This window comes from Sinocyclocheilus anshuiensis, unplaced genomic scaffold (assembly GCF_001515605.1).
Source record: "Sinocyclocheilus anshuiensis isolate Anshui unplaced genomic scaffold, SAMN03320099.WGS_v1.1 scaffold868, whole genome shotgun sequence".
NCBI lineage: Eukaryota > Metazoa > Chordata > Actinopteri > Cypriniformes > Cyprinidae > Sinocyclocheilus > Sinocyclocheilus anshuiensis.
In genome coordinates this window covers 812,184-834,643 of record NW_015552624.1, presented here as the reverse complement: position 1 = coordinate 834,643, position 22,460 = coordinate 812,184, and the positions used below count along the sequence as shown (strand labels likewise).

General features: G+C 39.8%; 1 pseudogene; it reads left to right on the top strand.

Moving 5' to 3' along the window:
* The first annotated feature begins 2,519 nt into the window (after positions 1-2,519).
* The window catches only part of LOC107666330 (protein capicua homolog), a 29,756-nt pseudogene continuing 9,815 nt past the window's right edge, over positions 2,520-22,460 (top strand).

Below are 22,460 nucleotides of genomic sequence, written 5' to 3'. Positions count from 1 at the left end.
AAAGTTAGTTTTAGGCACTGTATGTATATATAGCCTACATATATAAAATATACAATTATTTATGTATATATTATAAAATCTATAAATATAAATATATAATTGCATTTTATATATATATATATATATATATATATATAATTATTTATGTCTAATTTTTTATTTATGTATGGATTGAAAAAAAAATACAAATATAATTGAATGAACACACGAATTTCATTTTAAAAGTACAGCTTTGGTTCTCAAGAAAGTTTACTGTATGGTCTGTTTATATGTGAATTGTCTAATGAGGCATTTCTTGGTATTAATGTTTAAAAACATTATCTTTCTTTGATATGTCCTCTCAAGACTTTTACATTTTCAGACTCTGTGCTTCTTCTTCGTGAGTGTTTGTGTGTAAGTCAGACCAGAGTTTTTGTTTGTTTCCTCGTTGTTTGAGTCAAAAACTCAAATTGGCCCCTTCTAAAGCTCAGCCCTTTTTTCTGAAGGCCTCATACCCTTTCTTTGTACTTCATAATATCCCCATCAAAGTGTGTATCGAGTCAACCTGAAAGTCTCATTATGACTGAATATGCTACTTTTTGGCCTCCCTTTCCCTTTCGATTTCACTTTGTTTTATAGGTCAGGCCGAAACTGGCCTTTCAGCACTGACATCACTTTTTCTTCTCGTAGTTACATGTTAACCTTACACAAGACACACAAAGGCTCACGTATCTGTATTGAACGTCAACCACTTGCAGGACTTCTCGGGAGCTTTAACAGAACAAGAGAACAGGGTGTGGCGTGTACTAAGAGATTACAGTCTCTGTGTGGATGACTGAGTGCTTAAGTGTGTGAGTGTGTGCATTATGCAATTTTCCAATGCATGTCATAATTGCATGCGTGCGTGACGGTCCAGCTGAGCCGTGATGCATAAACTGATCATCTCCATAGTGTGTGCAGTTACACACACAAACATTTGCATTTGTTGAAACCACACACTTTCTTTATGGAAAAGTCGTGGCCTAATGGTTAGAGAGTCGGACTTGTAACTCAAAGGTTGTGGGTTCGAGTCTCGTACCGGCAGGGATTGTAGGTGGGGGGAGTGAATGTACAGCACTCTCTTCCACCTTCAATACCACGACTGAGGTGCCCTTGAGCAAGGCACCGAACCCCCAACTGCTCCCTGGGCGCCGCAGCAAAAAAATGGCTGCCCACTGCTCCGGGTGTGTGTTCACTGTTGTGTGTGTGCACTTTGGATGGGTTAAACGCAGAGCACTAATTCCTAGTATGGGTCACCATACTTTGCCACATGTCATGTCACTTTTTTTTCACTTTTTTCACATTTATTCAAACATGGCTCAAAGGAGGCCACCCACAATGATAAAAACACATTAAAACTGGATTTGCAATGCAGAAACCTATGCCTGCTACACTCTGTGGCAGTGCATTTTAATTCCTCATTTAGACTAATTTACTCTCAACCCTTCCTGTTTGGTTGCAGTGATGGCAACAGGCATTATGAGCTCATCACATGGCTTGGTCATTGGTCTGGAGACCCCTGCAGCTGGACCAATCACAGGTTGATTTGATGGAAGGCGGGCTCAAGACCGCAGCTGACGTCATAAGCAGTCCGAACGAGCTCCGCGATTGGCTGGATTCGTGAAGGTATAGAAAGTGTAAAATGAAACAGGAGTTGCTGAAGTCCTTGTGTCTGGTTTACTTTTGCGTGTTTCTTTTTTGAATGCTAAAATACCTGACACGTACTCAGACTTGGAAATGAGTTTTCTTCCTGTTTATTTTGGAAATCAATGTCATATTCCCTGTTGGAAAAACGCACGGCTACCAGTTTTAGCGGGATTTACCGACAGGGCTGATATTAACGTAAATAATAAACAGGAAGGAAACTCATTTCCAAGTCTAAGTATGCTTGTGCTATTTTAGCTTTCGATGTAAATACATATAAAGATAAAAAAAATAAAAAAAACAGAAAACTGTTTTATTCATTAGTCCTCACATGTGATTTTTTCTTCTAAATCTTCAAGAATTTTTTTTTGTAAAGATATATACTTTCATCTAACCAACAACTAGGCTTCTTTTGTTGGATTGGTATGCAGTCTTAAAATTCATGAATGCCCTGTTTATTTATTTATTTTGTTAACATTACTGCCATGCTATTTTTGTTTTATTCATTTATATTTTCTCTTTTATTTCACATTTGCAATAATGCTTCGGTCAAGCTGGTTTACTAAAATATTTTGAAATCGCAAATTATTAATATTCTCGATTTTGCCCACCTACTCGATTCGGCTGCCCCTCTCTTTGAATCCCATTGGCTGATGGCTCTGGGATCGACCAGCTGTTCTTGTTTTCCCATAGCGCAATTGGCCCGAGCGACCTGTCAATCAACTGAATTTTGACAGATGACTCCGCCCTCATCACCGCTACCCGAGCGCTGATAGGCTACTGTACCCTTTTGTGAACGCTGATTGGCCGAGGCCGCTGGTTGTCAAGGCTTAGTGCTTCATTCACCATTTTGCGACTGTAGAGTACCCTGGAACCTCAACGGCTGGACTGTTTCTCATTTGCGGAAGAAAAACACTCTTTGCAAAAGCTTTCTCGGGGATTCCGTGGTTTTATAGGCTTGGCTTTCGCATCGACACCATTTCGACGGCACTGTAAATATTCACGGGGTGAGTTGAAACCTTTCATCTGCAGTACTGCAGTGATCTGCCTATATATTTAATGCTGTGTTTTGCCTTTACGTCGCGGATCCATCTATATAACGTTTCGCTGTCAGTTGTTTCTTTTTTTCTGACTGGATTGTGTAAAATGGCGGAGTAAGCATTTTATCATACACACACATTGAAAGGGAGGGGTGGAGGTGCACAGACAGTCTAAAAACTTTTTTTTCCTGAAAATATTTGTGTGACAACAGCTAGCTACAGCTTCAACAAACTGCTTTTGTGTATTCGTTTACCTTTCAGAGACTGTCACTGTTTATATCCATAGCTTTTTACATAAAGATAAGGCGATTGTTTTGTTAGTTAAACTTGACTATATTATGATAATATATTTTCAGTTGCACTGAGTAAATTTCATTCGGATGTTTTCATATTTATAGCCTAAAGGCGCATGTATTTGAGAAGGATTGTTTTTTTTCCCCCTTCATACTTAATATTATGGGCAACGTCGCCTTCTATTCAGAAGCCTTAACTGCTCTGCGGCCTTGTGTTATGGAGGAGGCCTACAGCACTCGACTGTGTCGTAGGTGGTTGTAAGCGTAGAGTAGGGCACTACGACCAATAAAAGCGCTTGACACAGATACGGCGGTGTACTACTCAGCAAAACTTTCGCAAGTCGACGACAGCAGCACCATTGTTGATGGCAAACAGGGCTTTTACTTTGTTTCAGGGCATTTGTGTTTAGTTGGAGACTTGCTGTTGCATGGGAACATTTATTATTGTGCATTTGGCGAGTCATTATGAGATTGAGTTGTTATAATTATTTGAAGGGTCAGCGAGTGCAGTGGGCAGCCCTATGAAGTTAAATGGCTATTTAGTGCATTGCGAATAAGGTTTATTTTTGTTTGCCAGTTCAAAAAATTTTACACAGAAATATACACATATATTTTTTAATTTCATATATTTTGCAGACGTTTCATCCAAATTGACTTATATCGCATTAATATACATTTGACCAGTTCGTTAATTTTTCTGGGAATCAACCCCATAACCTTGATGTTGCTTGTGTCATGCTTTACGGTTTGAGTTTCAAAATCATTAAAGATATACATTTTCTATAGGAAGCGGGTCGCCACCTTATGGGCGTTGCCATGTTGACATCACGTGACAGTGTGTCATACAGAGTTGACAGTTACTACTACTTATAATGACATTATAAAACATTTAAACATTGTATTAACTTAATACAGTGTTTATAAAATATTGAATATGTTTATTTTATAAACAAATAAACTGTTTATTTTATATATGGCACTAGGCCTGTCGCAATAATCAATATATCGACTTATCGCGCAATATATGTACATGACCTCAATAATTTTTGGTGACGCAATATATCGCCAATTATATTTACTTAAAAATTAATGTCACCGTGTTTTTTACATTCCACTTGTGCCTGTGTCTTTTGCAGCTTCTCGTACATAACGTGGTGTAGTCATGAGGTGCTAGTTCAAATTTAAAAAATGCTTCTACAAAAAAAGTTTTATCTGCAGATATGGTCTTGTTTAGGGATCTGTGCCTTTGTGCATACGGACATCTGACTTTAAGGTAGGGATTGTGTTTTTCAGCAATAGTGTGCACCCTTCATTTACAGAGAAAAGAAGGTCAGGGATAAATCTGTAGATGGAAAAATCTCCATACAAGTTCTTTGTGCATTTTTCTTTTTTTCTACTTGTTACTTTGCACTTTTTGTTAGAAAATGTTTATTTACTATTTATTCAAGTTCTTTAAGGTATCTAATATTTTGATACTTAATTTCCATGATCTAAATATTCTTAAAAATTAAATGTTTGTTGTCATTTGGAAGTGTGTAGGCCTTCTTGCATTATTATGCTGTTACATTATGATTATATATTCAGTGGCATAAAATGGTCTTTAAAATGACAATAATATCGCTTATCGCAATTATTTCTGGAGCAATATATCGCACAACAAAAAGTTGTTATCGTGACTGGCCTATATGGCACTTTAGAAAGCATATAGCGATGGTGTGTATGAGCATGGAATCCGCAAGTCCATACAGAATAAGGATGCACAAAAAAAGTGATGTCAGTATAAAATCCAAACCAGTGGTACTATTGGGATAAAAACTGAGTGCCCCTTTAAATAGAATATAACCTTTCATTATTTACACTTTGTGTTATCTTATATGCATTGGAATAGTTTAGTGACCCAAAAATGTTACTCACCTACACGACAAAGCAATAAAAGTCTTAGCAGGTCTTAGTAAACTGTTTTATAATATAATTTTCTTACTGGAGGTAATATACTGCATATCTTAGATTTGCATATTGCCTGCAAACTTGTCTTACAGTGCAAATGGCAGTGTGGTTACTGTGGTTTCTGCTCACAAGAATGGGACAGTTTTGCATTGTGGACCTAAAATGATCTGTTACGTCTTCGTCAATTCTAGCATACATTGGCTTATCAAAAGAGGTCATTCATGTTCTGAACTTTAACCATAATATATTACCCAGATAGCACACGTACATCTGCAAGATGTCTGTTAAAGATCGCTTCATCTGGAAAGCATCTGCTGTGTACAAACATCTGATAGACGTCTTTAAGATGTCAGTTTTACATACATTCTAAATCATAAACATCTTAAAGACATCTTTTAAACGTCTATTTGATGTCTGATATGAAACGTCCTACAGATGTATTGCAGATGAGCAAACACTCTAAAAAATACATCTTGCCGATATAAATGCAGACGTCAAATAGACATCTCCATGTTGTACGTGTGCTATCAGGGTAGATGCACATCCGTAATTAAATGAAAACCAGTCAGTCATATTTTATATTCATAAAACCTGCATGCAGTTTTTGAGATATTCAAAGCTTAAATTAATTGTCATTTGACTACACTGAATTATTTGTAATATGTAGGGTTAGGGCTGCACGATTAATCGAATGCGATTGTCATACGCATTTTGTTAGTAATGCCGGTTCTGTAATCAGCAGTAAATCATCATCACGTGCTTTCAGATGGAGCAGCATTTACTACACAGAGCCGTAGTTCACTGACAAGTTACGCAAAAAAAAACGCGATAATGACAGCTGTTTGCATAGCTTCTCAGTGAACTACGGCTCTGTGTAGTAAATGCTGCTCCATCTGAAAGCATGTGAAAATACCACATTTAATAACATATTTTTACTCCAAACTCACTTCATAACGTCAGTCGAGTGTTTGAAATAAATCCTTCTGTGAGATGATGTGGCTTCTTACACAGAATAAGGCATGCAACATATTTCATAGTATTCTAAGCAGTGATAACGGCATTGCATTATAAATATACTTTATTTGAATTAAAATTATAATAATAATAACTCAGATAAACCATATATTGCCATAATCGTGTGTTTGTTAGTCACGTTGAATCAATAAAAGCAGATTTATCGTGCAGCCCTATGTAGGGTGTATATAAACTGGTTTGTAGCAAGTGTATCCGAGTGTCTAAATATATTTATGCAAACATTAATGTTGATAACATATCTGTGGGTTTTAAATGGGCTTTAAACACAATCCACACTGTAAGAAGTTTGGATGGTGAAGAAAAGGGTGTTTTGGTAGGAGGAAAGCATGTGTAAGTAGTAATGTGTAAGGATGGTATTGTACATTGAGATGTTGTAGTGCTGTGACAGGAAGTGAGGACTGTAGGGGTGGATTGCCTCTGTAATGAATGCAAAAAGGTCATTTGAAAGAGCGAGCGAGAGAGAGCCTTAGAGTCACAGAAATACCACTGAACAAGGAATTCCCCCGCCTCCTCTGATCCAGCCAAAAAAAACAAAGTGAGTGTGTGACTTGTCTGGGCAAGCATTTTTCTTGAGTTCTGTCGTTTTCAAATTTTTTTCTGTGTTATATCCACTTTTTAGGGATATTTTACATATTTTCAGACTTATGAAGATGTTTTGATGAGATTAGGCACTAAACTTACAACTTTATTTTGTGCACTAACTTGTTTTTTTATTGTATATGCTGTATTCCATACTCCCTTCTCTATATGAGAATTGTAGTGCTGTATAACAGACTGATCCACCTCATGTGCTGTGTTTCATTGCAGGCTCTAATTTAAGAAGGAAAGGACAGCGCAAACAGGAAGAGGCTTGGACAGGAATAGAAGAAAAAGACAGAGAAGGGGCGGGATGCAAGAGGGAAACAGAGTGGAAGATATTGATAGGCTGGGACTCGCAGGAAATCAGGAGGATTAGAGACTCTCTTAGAGCAAGAAAAGATGAAGCCCATTAAAAAGCAAGAAAGGCGGTCGCCCCCATCCACTCGCGCCAAAGGAGTTAAGAGGAGGACAGCGGATAGTAGCCCACAGGAAGAGAAGAGAGAAACTGAGGAAAAAGTTTCCCAAATTTCACCTACCTCTCCCAAGAGACATTTCTCCTCAAATTCTGACTCTTCACAGGAAGGGCCACTGAGAAGAAGCGGGTCTCCGGAAAAGGAGGGCGTCCTCAGTATAGCAGTGGATTTCGGGAAAACGGAGGAATGCCCCGGGAGCTCCATGTGTGGTGGAATACAGAGTGACAGCAACAGTAGCACGACCAGTGCCAGCAATAGCCCCAACCCTTCGTCTAGTCGTAAAACGGCCACTTTTAAAGCCCGTGTGCCCAAGAAGAAGTACACCTCAGAGCACTATGCCGGAAACCATGGCAACTCCAGCTCTCCCAGCACACCCCCACAGAGCAGCAGCGGTTCTCATAACGGAAGTGGTGCTAGCCAGGGCCCAGCTGCCTCTGCTGCACACACGGACCTACAAGGTCAAAGCCAGCTGGCTGAGGACAGCATTACTGGGTACAGACACAACAATGTAACTGGGCCTACAGGTAGAACTGCAGGTGAGTGCGGAGGGAGGGATGGGACAAGCGCATCTAGCCCACAGCGTTGCTCCTCAACCGATACAGCCAGTGAACACTCAGCCGACCTAGAAGGGACAGCTTCAAGACATGATTCTCACTCCAACTCCCAAAAGCCACAAGCACATAACACTTCAGCATCCTCAGAGGAGAGCCTGTCATCTGGTTTAGCTGGAGTCCTTGCCAAAGGTCTCAAAAATCAGAGAGTTCTGGCCCGACAGGGTCCCAGATTAGGGGAAGGCTGGCCTCACGATCGGGGCCGGGAAATGTCTGGAGTGTTTCGCACTGGAGTTGTGCGGAGAGTTAGCGAGGAGCATGGGATTGTGGAGGTGCAGCTGAATGGAGAAAAGACCATATGCAAGTACCCATTTCGAGTGGCTACTGATTCTGTTGACCTTATTCTAGATGCGTCACCTCCTGGTGTGGCCCCAGTGGCTATAGGCACACGAGTCTGCATCCCCTTTGGAGGAGGTGACGAGGGCAGTGAGGGAGCGCAACAGTGGTACAGAGAAGGTATAGTCACTCAAGTAGATCCACACCCAGCTGTGTCTTTCCCATATCGTGTTCAACTATGGGAAGATTTATCTGATGAGAGAAAAGAGAGGAGAGGTGTAGAGGACGATGGAAGGGCTCAGGCCATTTGGGTCTCACGACAAAATCTCCGCCTCCTGGTTCCTCCTTGGGACCTAGAGCCACCCCAGCCAGCAGAGCCAGGGATTGATGGTAGGAGGGTACGAGAACGAGAGTGGGAGGAAAGAGAGGACATGGAAGTGGAGCAGGAGGTGGTTCAACTGACTAGACCAACATTTGTTCAGAGTTTGTTGCATCCTGTGACTGTACCTTTCACCTCACCCCATTCTTCGTCTTCTGCCGTTAACCCTGCCATCACATCTGTACTCAGTGTAGCCCCAAACAGAGACTGGGAACACCACAGAGGGAAAGACCAGGAAAGAGAGTTGCATAGGCACTTAGAGAGAGAAAGGGAACGAGAACGAGATAGGGAGAGGCAAAAGCATCATCTTCTTCATTCATCCACCCCAGATGGGGTGGACTTGGAAGTCAGTTGTCTTAGCCAGCTAAGGGATGGTGGCATTACTGCCATGGGAAGCAAAGCTCTGGGGGCTCCTTCTCAGCATCGGCCCATTCTTTCTAAACCAAACTACCTCAGCCCTCACCTTTCTGTGGTGAGAGGGCTCAGCACGCCGATTGCACCCCATCTGCCCCTTGCTCCTCACCCAAATCACCCCCCTATGCTCCTGGGCCTGGATTCAGCCACAGGTGCGGCAGTCATCTCCTCCACATCCCAGCTTCCTCCCATGCCCCGAAGCTCTTCTCGAGGCTCCCTGGACAAGACCCCTAGCTCCAACTCACATGGTGCGTCAGGGGGTGGCAATGGATCCTCGTCCTCTTCGTCACGTTCCCGCACACCCCTCACAGCCGCTCAACAGAAGTACAAGAAGGGCGATGTGGTGTGCACCCCTACAGGCATCCGCAAGAAGTTCAACGGCAAGCAGTGGCGCAGACTGTGCTCACGTGAAGGCTGCTCGAAGGAGTCTCAGAGGCGCGGCTACTGCTCGCGGCATCTCTCCATGCGCACCAAAGAGATGGAAGCCGGAGGCGGGGTTGGCCGAGACAGGAGTGGTGCCAGTAGCACGGGCACTCTCACACCTGACCTTCGTTTAGGTGGACGCACCAGCAGCGAGTATGACTGGGATGACAACTCACGAGACAGCAGTGAAGCAAGCAGCCGTGGCGGGGACTCGCGACCACGTCTGGTGATGACTTCTCTTATACCACAAGAACTGCCACGTGACATGTCCCGCTTTGACTTTGATGAGTGCGAGGCTGCAAATATGCTGGTCTCACTTGGCAGCTCACGCTCATGCACGCCCTCATTCTCACCTGTATCCAATCAGTCACCATTCTCACCTGCGCCGTCCCCCTCACCCACACTATTTGGCTTCCGCCCAGCTAATTTCAGCCCCATCACAGCACCTCTGACCCCTCGCCGCCCTCGCCATCTCAGTGGCACAAAAATCCCTGGCACTCCCAGCACAGAACGTGAGCGCCACATCTCTGGCATCATGCCCACTTTTCAGACCAACCTGACATTCACTGTACCCATGAGTCCCAGTAAACGTAAGCTGGATGCCCCACTACCCCCGCTGCCCAGTGCATCAGACTATGCAAAATCTGATCCTCAGCTAAATGACCCCAGCCTCAGCCTCAACGCAGTAGCATTCAGGGTTCTGTCCCCCCAAAGCCAGCCTACCACCCCCTCATCTCTCTCATTCCCTCGACAGAGGAGCGTCACAAGTCGACCCTCATCCTCTGCCGCTTCCACTCCGCCCCCTATGCTGGTTTCTCCCACACCACCCTCACCCCTGCCACAGGATCCCAGCTCACGTCGTATTGTTCCCCTACGCGATTCGCCTGTCATTGTTCGTAACCCCGATGTACCACTGGCAAAATTCAGCGATGGTCCCCTGAGCCGTAGAGGAAGCTCACGCTCTAGGGAGCACAGCCAGCCCCCTCACCATGCCATGGGCCTCCAGGCCCCTGTGCCCATCAATGGCGCTGCCACCAACGGAGCCGTTCTCCTTCGCAATCCTGCTCCCACCTTAGTCCTGGTGACTTCCTCTCAGTCATTGACACCTGTGGCTCCTGGACATCCCGCCCATTCAAACTCTGCCACTTTGAATGTGTCCACTTCTAATGCAACCATTGGACCTGCCCTTCCCTCATCCTGCCAGCCGAGTCCCCTCACCCTGCTCCTCGCAAAGACATCATAATGGGACGACCTGGCACTGGTAAGAGACATGAAAGATAAATAAAACCAATTAGAACGCTTACATTTGTAAATTATTGATTACCATAGCCACTCACAGTCTAAAGTATGTAAAGTAATTTTAAAAATGTGAGCATGCCAACTTTTTATTATTTGTACTCTACGATTCAAAAGTTTAGGGCATAATAGGGTATAATCAGTATGATTTATAAAAAAAAAAAAGAAATTAATATTTTTATTGATCAAGGATGCATTAAATGAATCATTATCTCTGAAAAAGATTCTCACATGTTTCAGAGTAAATCTCAAAATGTCACAAGCTATGCTTTGATTTTCCAAGGTAACTCAATTTGAGTAAGTCAATTTGAATATTTAATCATTAAAAATGTAGTACCAAATTCTTCCACTGCCAAATTATGTAGGCAGTTCTATTCACATTAATTTTATTCAAATTAATTAATTTGTTGTAGTTTGTTTTTACGAAAGAGAAAAAAAATAAAATAATTCTGGATTAGTTTGTGCTGGCCGGAATATGTTGTTGACAAACTGCAAAAATAAGGGGTGCTCAGAGTGACTTTGGTATGCTGGTCAGCAGCAGGTGTGTTTGGGTGTGTGTAGTGAAGAATACACTGTGCTTTCAGGGTCAGTGCTTCTTTAGACAGTTGCAGCATGTCTGAAATGATACATAGGAACTTGCCCAGACATGCACGGCTAGAGGGTGATTGGACCGCCCTGATTCTAATGAGCACTTAATATGAGATACACAGTTCACTGGAATGACAGATGCCTAGGACAGTTACACACTTTCTTTGTTTTACCAATCACTGATATACAGATATACAGTATGTATATGAATGGCTTTCATTCAGGTTCAGTCTGACACAGAAAGGTGCTTTTTCACCAGTTCCCTCTTAAGAGAATAGAGAGGCTGTAGGTTCTGCGAAACAGTTGTGTGTATATATAAAAGGTTTGTCTGTTTCTTCATTTAGTTTGGACCAACGTGGAGCCCCGCTCTGTGCCAGTGTTTGCGTGGCATTCGTTGGTTCCTTTTCTGGAGACCAACCAAACAAAAATGTGCATGCAGCCTGCAGATGGCCAAACACTTATAAATCAGGGCAAAGGTAACATTTGATAGAAAAAAACTAAACACTATAATTTGACGTTGCAACATTTTCGTGTATGAAACTGCATAGAATATACACAAAATCACATTCAGAACATATGTTTTCAGCTGATGTTTTGAAACTGAATAAACTTGCAGAACCTCGCTGTGGAGTTGCCCTTGTGACTGAGGGACCTACTGACCGTCCAGCACCACAGAGAGGATCCCCATCTTGCCCCCCTCCTACTGCTGAAGACCCACCTGTGGAGAGAGGAGGAGGTGACAGTGAGACCGAGAGTGATGCTGATGATCTGTAAATATCTGTTTGCATTTCACCTCTTGACAATAAAAGCAAACATTAAGATTACAATATTTTAAAAAAATTGGTTCATAATGAAATATAGTATACACATATTATGGGAAAAATGTTTTATTAAAAAGAAATCACAATAATTTTTGTGTTTTTTACTTTTTTCTGGTTACTGTTTTTGATGCAATTCTCTCTTCTTTTTTTTTATTTATTTTTTTTTATTGTTTTTTAGTTTTTTTCCAGATCAAGACACTGCTCCATCCATCAGCTCAGTGAAAAGGCGCACACAATCTCTCAGTGCACTCCCAAAAGAAGGTGACAAGAAGGTAAATTTCAGTTTCCTAGTCGGCTGCAATAGTGAAATACAGCAAGAAATTTTGTCAGTTGCTTGGTTTCCTTTGAGTAGCACCGGACTGTCCCACGCACTCGCTTTTAGTGAGAGCAGAAAAATTACCCTGGAAACTTGTCAAAGGTTTCAGGCTACAATCATTAAGCATTGCAATCATTCATTTCCCTTATTATCTTCGGTTAAACGTGCTATAAAAATGTACACTCATCATTTCTCCTCTCTCTCTTTCTCTCAAACCACAAAGAGGGAAAAGGACCACATCAGGCGGCCAATGAACGCATTTATGATCTTTAGTAAGCGGCACCGTGCCCTGGTTCACCAGCGGCACCCCAACCAGGACAACCGTACTGTCAGTAAAATACTGGGTGAGTGGTGGTACGCGCTGGGACCCAAAGAGAAGCAGAAGTATCATGATCTTGCCTTCCAGGTACAGTCCTTCTTGTGAAATATTATGAAATACTGCATAAGAGGAAGATGTCATACCAATCTGTTGTCTTTCCTTTGAAATTAAGACATAACGTGAAGTTAAAACGTGATTTTGCATTTGAATTAGTGATAGACTGATATCAGTTTTACAGTGGTCGATATACAGTATGTACTGTAGATGCAAATATCTGGAAAGCAGGGTGGTTGATGGCCAATTTAATGCCAATATGCACTACTATTCAAATTTTTTAAAAATGTTTTTAAAACATTACATTCGTGCTCTCTTATGTTAATCAAGGTTGCATTTGTTTGAAAATACACAAAAACAGTAATATTGTGAAATATTATTACAATTAAAACAACTGTTTTCTATTTGGATGTATTTTAAAATATAATTTATTCCTGTGATGCAAAGCTGAATTTTCAGCATCATTACTCCAGTCTTCAGTGTCACATGATCCTTCAGAAATCATTCTAATATGCTGATTTGGTGCTCAACAAATATTTCTTATTATTATTATCAATGTTAAAAACAGTTATGCTGCTTAATAATTTTGTGTCAACAATAGGCGCGTTTCCATTACAGATTTGCGCAAAACTTTGGCGATATTTTATAAATTTAGATTAAAAAAAATGTGAAATGACGGCGTTTCCATTAACCAATGAGAAAAAAACGTTTCCATTGCAGTTTTGCGAATTATTCCTTTTTCGCATTGCCTGAAAAACCACCTCATGCGAGTTTAAAAACCTTTTTGCGATATATGGGCGTTTTTGCAAAATTGACGCGTTTCCATTAGGCGTATTTTCAATTCGCAATTTCAATTTGTGCAATTTGAAGGGTAATGGAAACGCGCCTAGTGATACATTTTTATTCAGTTCAGAAGAACAGCATTTATTTGAAATAGAAATCTAACTAAATAAATCACTTACTGTCATTTTGGATCAATTTAATGCATAATGAATAAAGTTTTGCTAAATATATTAATTTCTTTAAAAAAAATATCTGACCACAAACTTTTAAACAGTAGTATAATGTAGTGAAGTGTAATCTAAATTAATCATTCATAATTTAATAATACGATATAGTGATTACAAATTGATTAAATGAAATTATCATAGATTAAAAAATGTGCATTTACATTACATTCATGTAAAAATATTAGAAAGCAACATATGTGCGTGATCCAAGTGTTGCACAGTTATTATTTATTAAGCCTGTTACTTTATTAGTAACTTAGAAGTTTATTCTTGTCTTACTCTTGTTGTCTTTTAGGTGAAGGAGGCTCATTTCCGGGCTCACCCTGATTGGAAATGGTGTAACAAGGACAGAAGGAAGTCCCTTTCTGAGGGCCGGGGAACTCCAGGGGCCAAAGAAGCTCACGAGCATAGCGTGTCTGAAAGCACAGGTCCGTGTGGGAGTTTGTTTATATGCGTGGGCGTTTGTTGGTCTTGTGAAACTATGAGTGCATAGTAGTGTGAAACACAACTGATGTTGAATTGACCTTCTTTGTCTCCCCAGAGGCCCATTCCACATCTCAGGGGGCCGTCCACAAAGGAGCAGGGCCCAGCTGGACTTCACCTCGGTCTGACGGTCACGGAGGATCAATGGGAGGGAAGCTTCAACGGCCTCGCGCCTTTTCCCAGAGTGCTGTGCATAATCTGGAGAGCAGGGAGAAGGAGAGAGCACTGGAACGTGCGGGACTGTTTCATCCCCGTCGCCCTGCTCACCCTCGACGACCGAGTGAGGATGTGACCAGTGATGAAGAGCCTATGGTGATCTGTGAAGAGGGGGATGATGATGTCTTAGGTAAATTACGTGCATCATATCCACCTTATTTTGCAACACAAAAGTAAGCTATTTTCTGTGAATGTGAGACTTTTGATTGAAATAACTGGAGGAATAACAAAGTGCAGTAAATGGTAAAACTATTTGCACTTCAAACCAATTTGTTTATAATACATTAAAATACAGGTTCGCAATATCAAGCCGCTGTTTTGTACAGCTACAAATAACTAGAAGTGAATGACATGGAAATTCTTGCACATTCAAGTTACAAATTGCCGTATGTTAAAAATAAGATGGATACATCTTTGTTAATATGATACCTAGCAGCAATCCATATCACCCTAGCAACCACCTGCAATGCCCTAGCAATAGGGGTGTAACGATTCACTCGTTTTCTCGATGCATCGATTACAAACCCTGACGATGCAATGCATCGATCTTGAAACATGGATTTTTGTGAATCGTCGATTTCGTGAATCGTCGATTTCGGACAGTAATCGATTTAAAATGCTAAGAATCGAATGAATCGCGATTTCTATAGCGATTCAATGCTTTCAAAATATATACACATTAAATTACTACAAGCAGGAATTAAAAATCAATTAAACCTTGAACAGTGTTCGTGCCCTCGCATCTCTCCTTCACGCGCTCCACTATTTACCTCCGGAGACTCACAGGATTGCGCTCGCGCTCCGTTCGTCTCACTGACACATTTTTTGAGCAGCTGATGTGTGATCTCTCCTTAGTACTCGTGGCCAGTAATGCTAAAGTGAAGTAGTTTTGCTTTTCTGTAGTTTTTCAATGGCTCTCGCCTCTCGGTCATGCCGACGACATTACCCACTGAAAGAGAAGTGATCTCGTGCTCATAGACGTGCCAGGCTATATCTGGAACTAATCTGAATAAAAAGCAAAATGAACTGAAACGTTAAGACAATAAACACAATAAATTAATACAATTTATGAATGATGCAGTGCTAATTGACATATAATTTATTACAGTAAGGAAACTATAAAGTATATGTTCTACCTAATTCTGTGCAGAAAATTGAAATATTTTTTGTAGTATATAAAACGATCATAAAATTGCCATTAGGAAAAAATTATAGATTACAAATGATTGATTATTGTCCAGCAGTGTATTTGATTTCTTATAGCAAGTTCAAAGTAAGAGATAAGAAAAGAATTCCTTGTAAAAAAAAAAAAATTATAATAATAATAATACATACATACATAAAATTATTGTAATTGACATTTCTATCACTTCTGAAATGATGGCTACGCCCCTGGCGTGACAAAATGTTAGCCTATACGTAATACTTTTGAAGCTCTTTTTTAAAATCTTGACTTACATAAATTTCTACATACGCCATGTCATGCCATAGCATCATTAAACTAGCATCTAACAATGGACAAAAGTGTTTTTTCTCTAACCCATGGTTCTCTAATCATAAAGGCTGCTGTGTAATTTGCCCCCAGACTAAGAATTTAAAGAATTTAGGGGAAGCATTTAAATAATCCTGTGAATGCATTTAAAGAATGCAGAATCGAATCATTAATCGAATCGAATCGAATATAATTGTGAATCGAATCGAATCGTTCTGAATCATTCTTGAATTGAATCGAAAACCTGTGAATCGAATCGATTCGCTGTCTACCCAAAGATTCACAGCCCTACCTAGCAACCATTCAGAACTCCTTAGCATCATTGTGACATATTTTGCATATGCAAGCACCACTCATAGTTTCTTCAGAAATGTTTAACTTTTTAACTAATGATCTGTCAAGCATTAAATATTGTATTAATGTTAGTTAATGTAAGTAAAGTGTTGCCACGAGAAAATCTGTTGGAAACCTAGGGTCCTATACAAAAAAAAAATAAATCCATGTTTTCCGTTTTAATTTTTCTGGATTCTGATTTTTTAAAATATGGATTCTATGGATACATTTTTTTTTTTTTCAATAGAGTCCTATGAAATGTGTTTTATTTTTCCCAAATTCTGTTTTACTTTTTAATTTTCCTGGATTATGTTTTTAATGATTTAATTACATTTTAATAATCAAAAAGGATAACTAATCAATTGAATTCATAACGATTTTACAACTTAATAGTTTATTAAAAATGAAAATAATAGAGCCCTATAAAACATTTTATTTTTTTCTAAAATTGTGTGTTGTCTGTTTTAATTTTTCTGGATTCTGTGTTTTGCAAATGTATTATCAAAAACACTGGTAGTCAACTGAACATGTAAAACTTTAAGTGACTGTTTTGAAACTTATATGGTAGTTAAATAGCCCCCAGACCTCAGTAATCGTGAAAAAAGCCAGGAAATTTCAGTTTTGACAATATGGGACCTTTAACAATTTAATGAATCTATCTTTTAAAATGTAATCAAATGAAATTTGAACAGTTCCTTTCATTTTGTTGGCAAAAGAATTGCCGCACAAAAGAGGTTGAATGTCCTCATATGGTATGACGGCAGATGCTGAAAACACAAGCGTCACACATGCTTGAGTGTGGTAGATGAAACTGCACCACTCATTTACACAGACACGCAGAACATGCAGACTTCATATTTAAATAGCGGTCTTTTTGTGGTTTAATATTCACAGACACTAGTTCATATCGGGATTTTTGTACAGCCCTACTTTTGATTTATTGATCCAAATTTAATCAAGTTCTGTGACATTCCGCGTTATTTATTTATTTTTTTTATGACTGGATTCCGTGATTCCATCTGTGTTTTCTGCATTGTAGGCAACACGAGACCCCAAAAACCCCTGATCTGTAGATAATGCTGTTATACGTGGAACGTACCCATCATCAGAAAATGATTATCTTTCAGCGATTCGGTTTTGATGTTGCAAGTGTTTTGCGTTCCATTCTCATTATTAGTCAGTCCTGACTGATTCTTTAGTCTGTCTCCCACGAGCTCTGTGCTCTCTGATGCACCACCACCATCCAAACATCATTAATTCATTTTGGAAAGGCAAAATCTCCTCACTGCTCAGAGCTCTCAGTCCCATGAGTGTGAGATTTGCAAGCCCTGGTCTCACAGCTAACGTGTGATTCCTCCACAGAGGACTCGTTTGCAGACGGCTCCATTGACCTGAAGTGTAAAGAGAGAGTGACAGACAGCGATGACGAAAACGACCATGCAGATGAAGCTGACAGCAAGGTAACACTTAATACATCACATGGGTAGTTGGCATGACATGTCATGCAATGTGTCCCACAGTGCATCAGTTGTTGTTCAGTTATTGATTTTTTTTTTTTTTTAAATGAATAAACATTTTGTGCTACATGCAAATTCCAAATTCCTTCAGAAATCTGATTAAAATGGTGACAAAAACACACTTTCCCAGTATACAAGTTATAAAATCTTGATGTTTTAAAAATGTCAATGTTATTCACCTGAGGGAATAACACTCACTCTTGAGGGAAGTCAATGTTTATATTTTATTGATGAAAGGACCATAGAGCTCTTTGTTAATAAATATGCTTTAAATTACATAAGCCTCATTACCATAGCAACAAAAATGATATTTGCTCTGGCTTATAAAACCAGATTATTTCAGCATCTGTGTGTTTGGTTGTCTGGCAAGTAACTATTATTTCTTCAGGATTTTCTTGTGAGGTTTTCCACGCCAATGGATATACCCACAAGGCAGCAGATGTCTCTGAGCGTTCCTTCTCTTAGATGGTTCACTGACCAAATTGTTTGCCTTAAAGGGATATTTCACCCAAAATTCTGTCATTATTTATTCTCTCTCATGTCATTCCAAACCTGTATTATTTTAGTAACATTGAAATACTCTTAAAGCTTTTATCAGTATTTTGGATTAGTTTTTATTTTTATATATTCCATTTTAATTTGAAAGTCATTTTTATTTTTTTTTATTTTTTTACATCAAGTAAAACTAATTAATTTTATTTCAGTTGATGTTTATTTTATTCCAAGTAGCAAAGACTTGTTTATGGTTTTAGTTTTAGTTGACTGTAATAACCCTGTTCCAAACCTGTATTCTGTAATTTTTTTTCTGTGATATTTTCATGCAGCTTTTCCCAGGAAATGCAAACAAACAAAAACATTTTTAATAAAAGCATTTGCTAAATGCATAAATGTAATGTCAATGTAAAATCCACGTAGATTGGCTTTGTGTAGAAAATTGAAGTAGTTTTTTTTCACTGAAAATCTTCTTATTCTCTATTCCGCATATTTAAATGGTCACATCTTGTATGAAACAGTGGCTACATCTGAAATCTTAGGCAGCTGACTTGTTGCCTCACTGTCCTGTGAAGGTACCTCCTGATTTCGGACAGACTTCTGAGGCAGCATAATAGATTCTGCAACAAAATAGAGAGAGCTTTGGTGATAATTAATTACTATAATACTAATTTCTATCTTGAAATTACATCAAAAGTGAAAAAGTTGGATTGTGGGATATCATAGGCAGTGGAGAACATATCTATGCTGTTCAAAAATCGATCAGATGAAGGTATATCAGTACAGGATATGACACGATCATTGAATTCGGACATGCCTCTTTGCCTTCCTGTGGGGGCAGCAATTTTCTGCTTTCAAACACAGCCAATGTCTTCATTATCAAATCCAGCACAAACCTCATGTCATAATCAGAATGTGAATGAAATGATCAGTGTATATTAGTGATCTTATGTCACAAATGATCTTCTTCTCTTCAGCGCACCTTCCAACCAGTCCATTCCTCTTTGGGGTTGTCTCCAACTGTCAACAAAGATGACAAAGAACGGCATGAAAAGAACCTGGAGAAGAAGGAGAAGAGACGGATGGGTGGCGCAGAGCTGGATAATGGGGGGCCCAAAGAAGGGAAAGGAGGAGGTAGAGGAGGGCAGGTTCCGTTCCATGTTAATTCGGCCTCCGTTACTGGTATAAATGCCACTTTGCCGCATGAAGCCAGGAAGTACCCTTCGCAAGGCGCTGTCAGGATGGCCCCCACCGTAGTGACCAATGTTGTTCGTCCCATCACTAGCACCCCTATCTCCATCGCCAGCAAGCCAGTTGATGGGGGTGTGGCTGTTGGGACCCTACCTCCAGACGGGAAGCCCAAGCTACTGATCGGTGCTGGCGGAGCAGGAGGAGGTGGGTACTTTCCCTCCTCTTCCCCCAAACCTAATGGGCAACGAAGCTTAGTTACTGGCCTAGTCCTGGGAGGAGCCTTCCCAAACCAACCTACCGTTCAGCTCATCACCCCAACCCAACCTACTCCATGCAACGGAGCCCCTAATAGCAGTGCAGTACCCCTTCCCCTACTTCATCACCAGTTCCTCCCAGCTGCCTCCATTACGCCCCCTAGTGGCGGGAAACCTCTAACACAGGTTCAGTACATCCTTCCAACTCTGCCTGCAACTGCCAATCCCAACAGTCCCTCCTCCCAGCAGACCCAGCAGGCCTCCAACATCCTTACCTTGCCCAGTGCCGCACCCACCCATGTGACCCTGGCCAATGGTGTACATTCAGGGGTGGGGCAAGGAATAAGATATGCTTCAGTCCCAGCAGTGGGAGGAGTCAGCCCGGGAGGTGGAGGTGAGATTTAGGGCAGTTAAATTGTGGTGAAGTAATCAGACACACGTTCAGTTAAATTCAGGATTTCCAGTTTTAAATATTTTTTTCAGGCCTGTAAAAATTATGGAAATTAATCAAATATTAAAATTCAGGCATATTTTTATAGTAAGTAATATACAATAATTTTAAGTTAATTTTCTTTCAATTACTTGATCAGTGTAAACTACCATTCAGAAGTTTGGGGTCAGTAAGATTTTTTTTTTTTTCACCAAGGCTACATTTATTGGTTAACATTTTTTAAATGATAATACATTGATTAAAACAGTAACATTCAGAAATACTACATCATAAAATAAATGTGTTTTATTTGAATATATTGTAAAATGTAAATGATTTCAGTGATAAAATCACATTAGAAGTCATTGTAATATGCTGAGTTGGTGCTCAAAAACATTTCTTCTTATCATTGTTAAAAATAGTTGTGCTGCTTAATATTTTTATGAAAACTGAAACTTTTTCCAGGATTTTTTGTTGAAGTTCAAGAAAGTAAGAACAGCATTTTTATTAAATAGGAGCCATTTGTAACATTATACATTTATTTAACTTTGTTCAATTTAATGTGTCATTGCTGAATAAAAGTGTTATTATTATTATTATTATTATATTAGTATTAAAAGTAATGTTGACATCTAACCTGAAATGAATTAATTTGATCTTGTATTCTACTTAATTTTTCTAAAAAGGAAAAAAAAGAAATAAAAAAAGTTCTAATATTTTCAAGTTTAATTTTAATGGTTTAACAGAGCAAAACCTCTGGTTGTGAATGACTGGACTAGATTGCATTTTGTGTAAAACAAGCCCAGTATTTGATGTATGAGTGAATTGGTTCTTTTCAATGACTCAGTCGAACCACTTCACAAATGACTTATTCACGAACAAGTCAGGGAAATTCTTTTAAAAACATGTGGGTACCCTGTAAATTATTTAATGTGTCCTCATCCAAGGGAATGTGAGCTTTATTGATGCTTTTCAACATACTTAATAAAGTTTCCCAAGCTTACAAGGATCAGGATTATGCACACAGCGTTGGGGAAATTATCAAGTCTTTTCTCGGTCTCTACTATATTAGTCCATTTAATCTCTTTGCACAGTTCAGGCACAGTCCCCAGTCTTGCAGAGCAAGATGTTGGTTCCCATGGCAACTGTCGGAACAGGATCTACACCTCCGCAGCCAATTTCCCTGGTGGGTCCACCCCTTCCTGTTCAAAATGGCACTCAACCAGGAAGTAAGGTAGATTGACTTGAGTTACTATCACGCTACATGAACAAGAAGCATTTATTGTATTTGCAACAGATGTGTTGGATTCATGCCCTTCTTTGCTTTCCAGGTCATTCAGATTGCACCAATGCCTGTGGTCCAAACAAATGTTCATCCTGGCGGATCAGTGCATACCCGCAGCTCATTTCCTGTCTCTATGCCAACCGCGACTGTCATGGCCCCTGGGCCCACCCCTCCACAGACGGTGCTCTTGACACCACCACCTACAAGGTACTTTACTGCCCACTGTCTGTTTAAAGCTGCAGCTAGACATCAGGGGCCAGTTGCATAAAAGGCTTAGACTAGTCTTACAAGTTAGTCATCAATTTTTTTTCTTTAAGACTGGTACATATGTATTTAATTCTGTTACATTAAAACGTAGATTAGTCTATGTTGAAGTAAAAAAATAAGACTGATTACCGCTTGACTAACTGCTAGTTGGTCAGACTAGATCTCAAGACACTGTCTTAACACAGAGGCTAAGTTTATGCGACTGGCCCCTGAGCATTGAAATATAACACAGTCAAACCCGTTAGTGACTGAAGTAGGACATGTTACATCTTACATCTGATTTACCTATTACAATAGTCCCTTTACAGTTATTACTGCTATAATAAAAATACACTTTATATGTAAGTTTAAAATTCTACTAAAGACACATTTAATCTCCTAAAACACATTTTTTAAATGTATATTTTACTCAGAATTATTGTGCTCCTATTCGATTGCGCTCCTTCTGTTTAGCGTGCATGCTCGTTGCTCTCGCGTGCCTCGCCTACTCCTGACAGCAAAATGGATATGTTTGCATGACTTTCTAACATTTACAGATGAAAAATATACCTGTGACATGTCAGTTATGCACTGAGGAAAACACAACGTCTCAAATGCATTAAACAGCACAGATATATTGGCTGTTTGTCATGGTGGATCGATTCGATCCATGATTGACATTAAGGTCAGCTTAAGAATAAGCGTGCACAAATTAGTGAGATTGTGTGAATTTAATTTGTCGTTAATGGAACCGCTTTAGCCCAGATTGATTTGTTAGGTTATTTCAGGTCAGGTTTTGGACTTTAATCCCAGTTTTTCCTCTGGTCTCCATTGTGTTGTGATGCATCATATTCACGCAGCAGCAGCGGTGATGAGAGAGCGCACTTGAGAAACAGTTTAGAGAGGAGAAATCAATCTACATATAAAATATTGGTCACAGATTATTGGTCACTTTCTAAATAATAAAAGTATAGCGCATCCACTA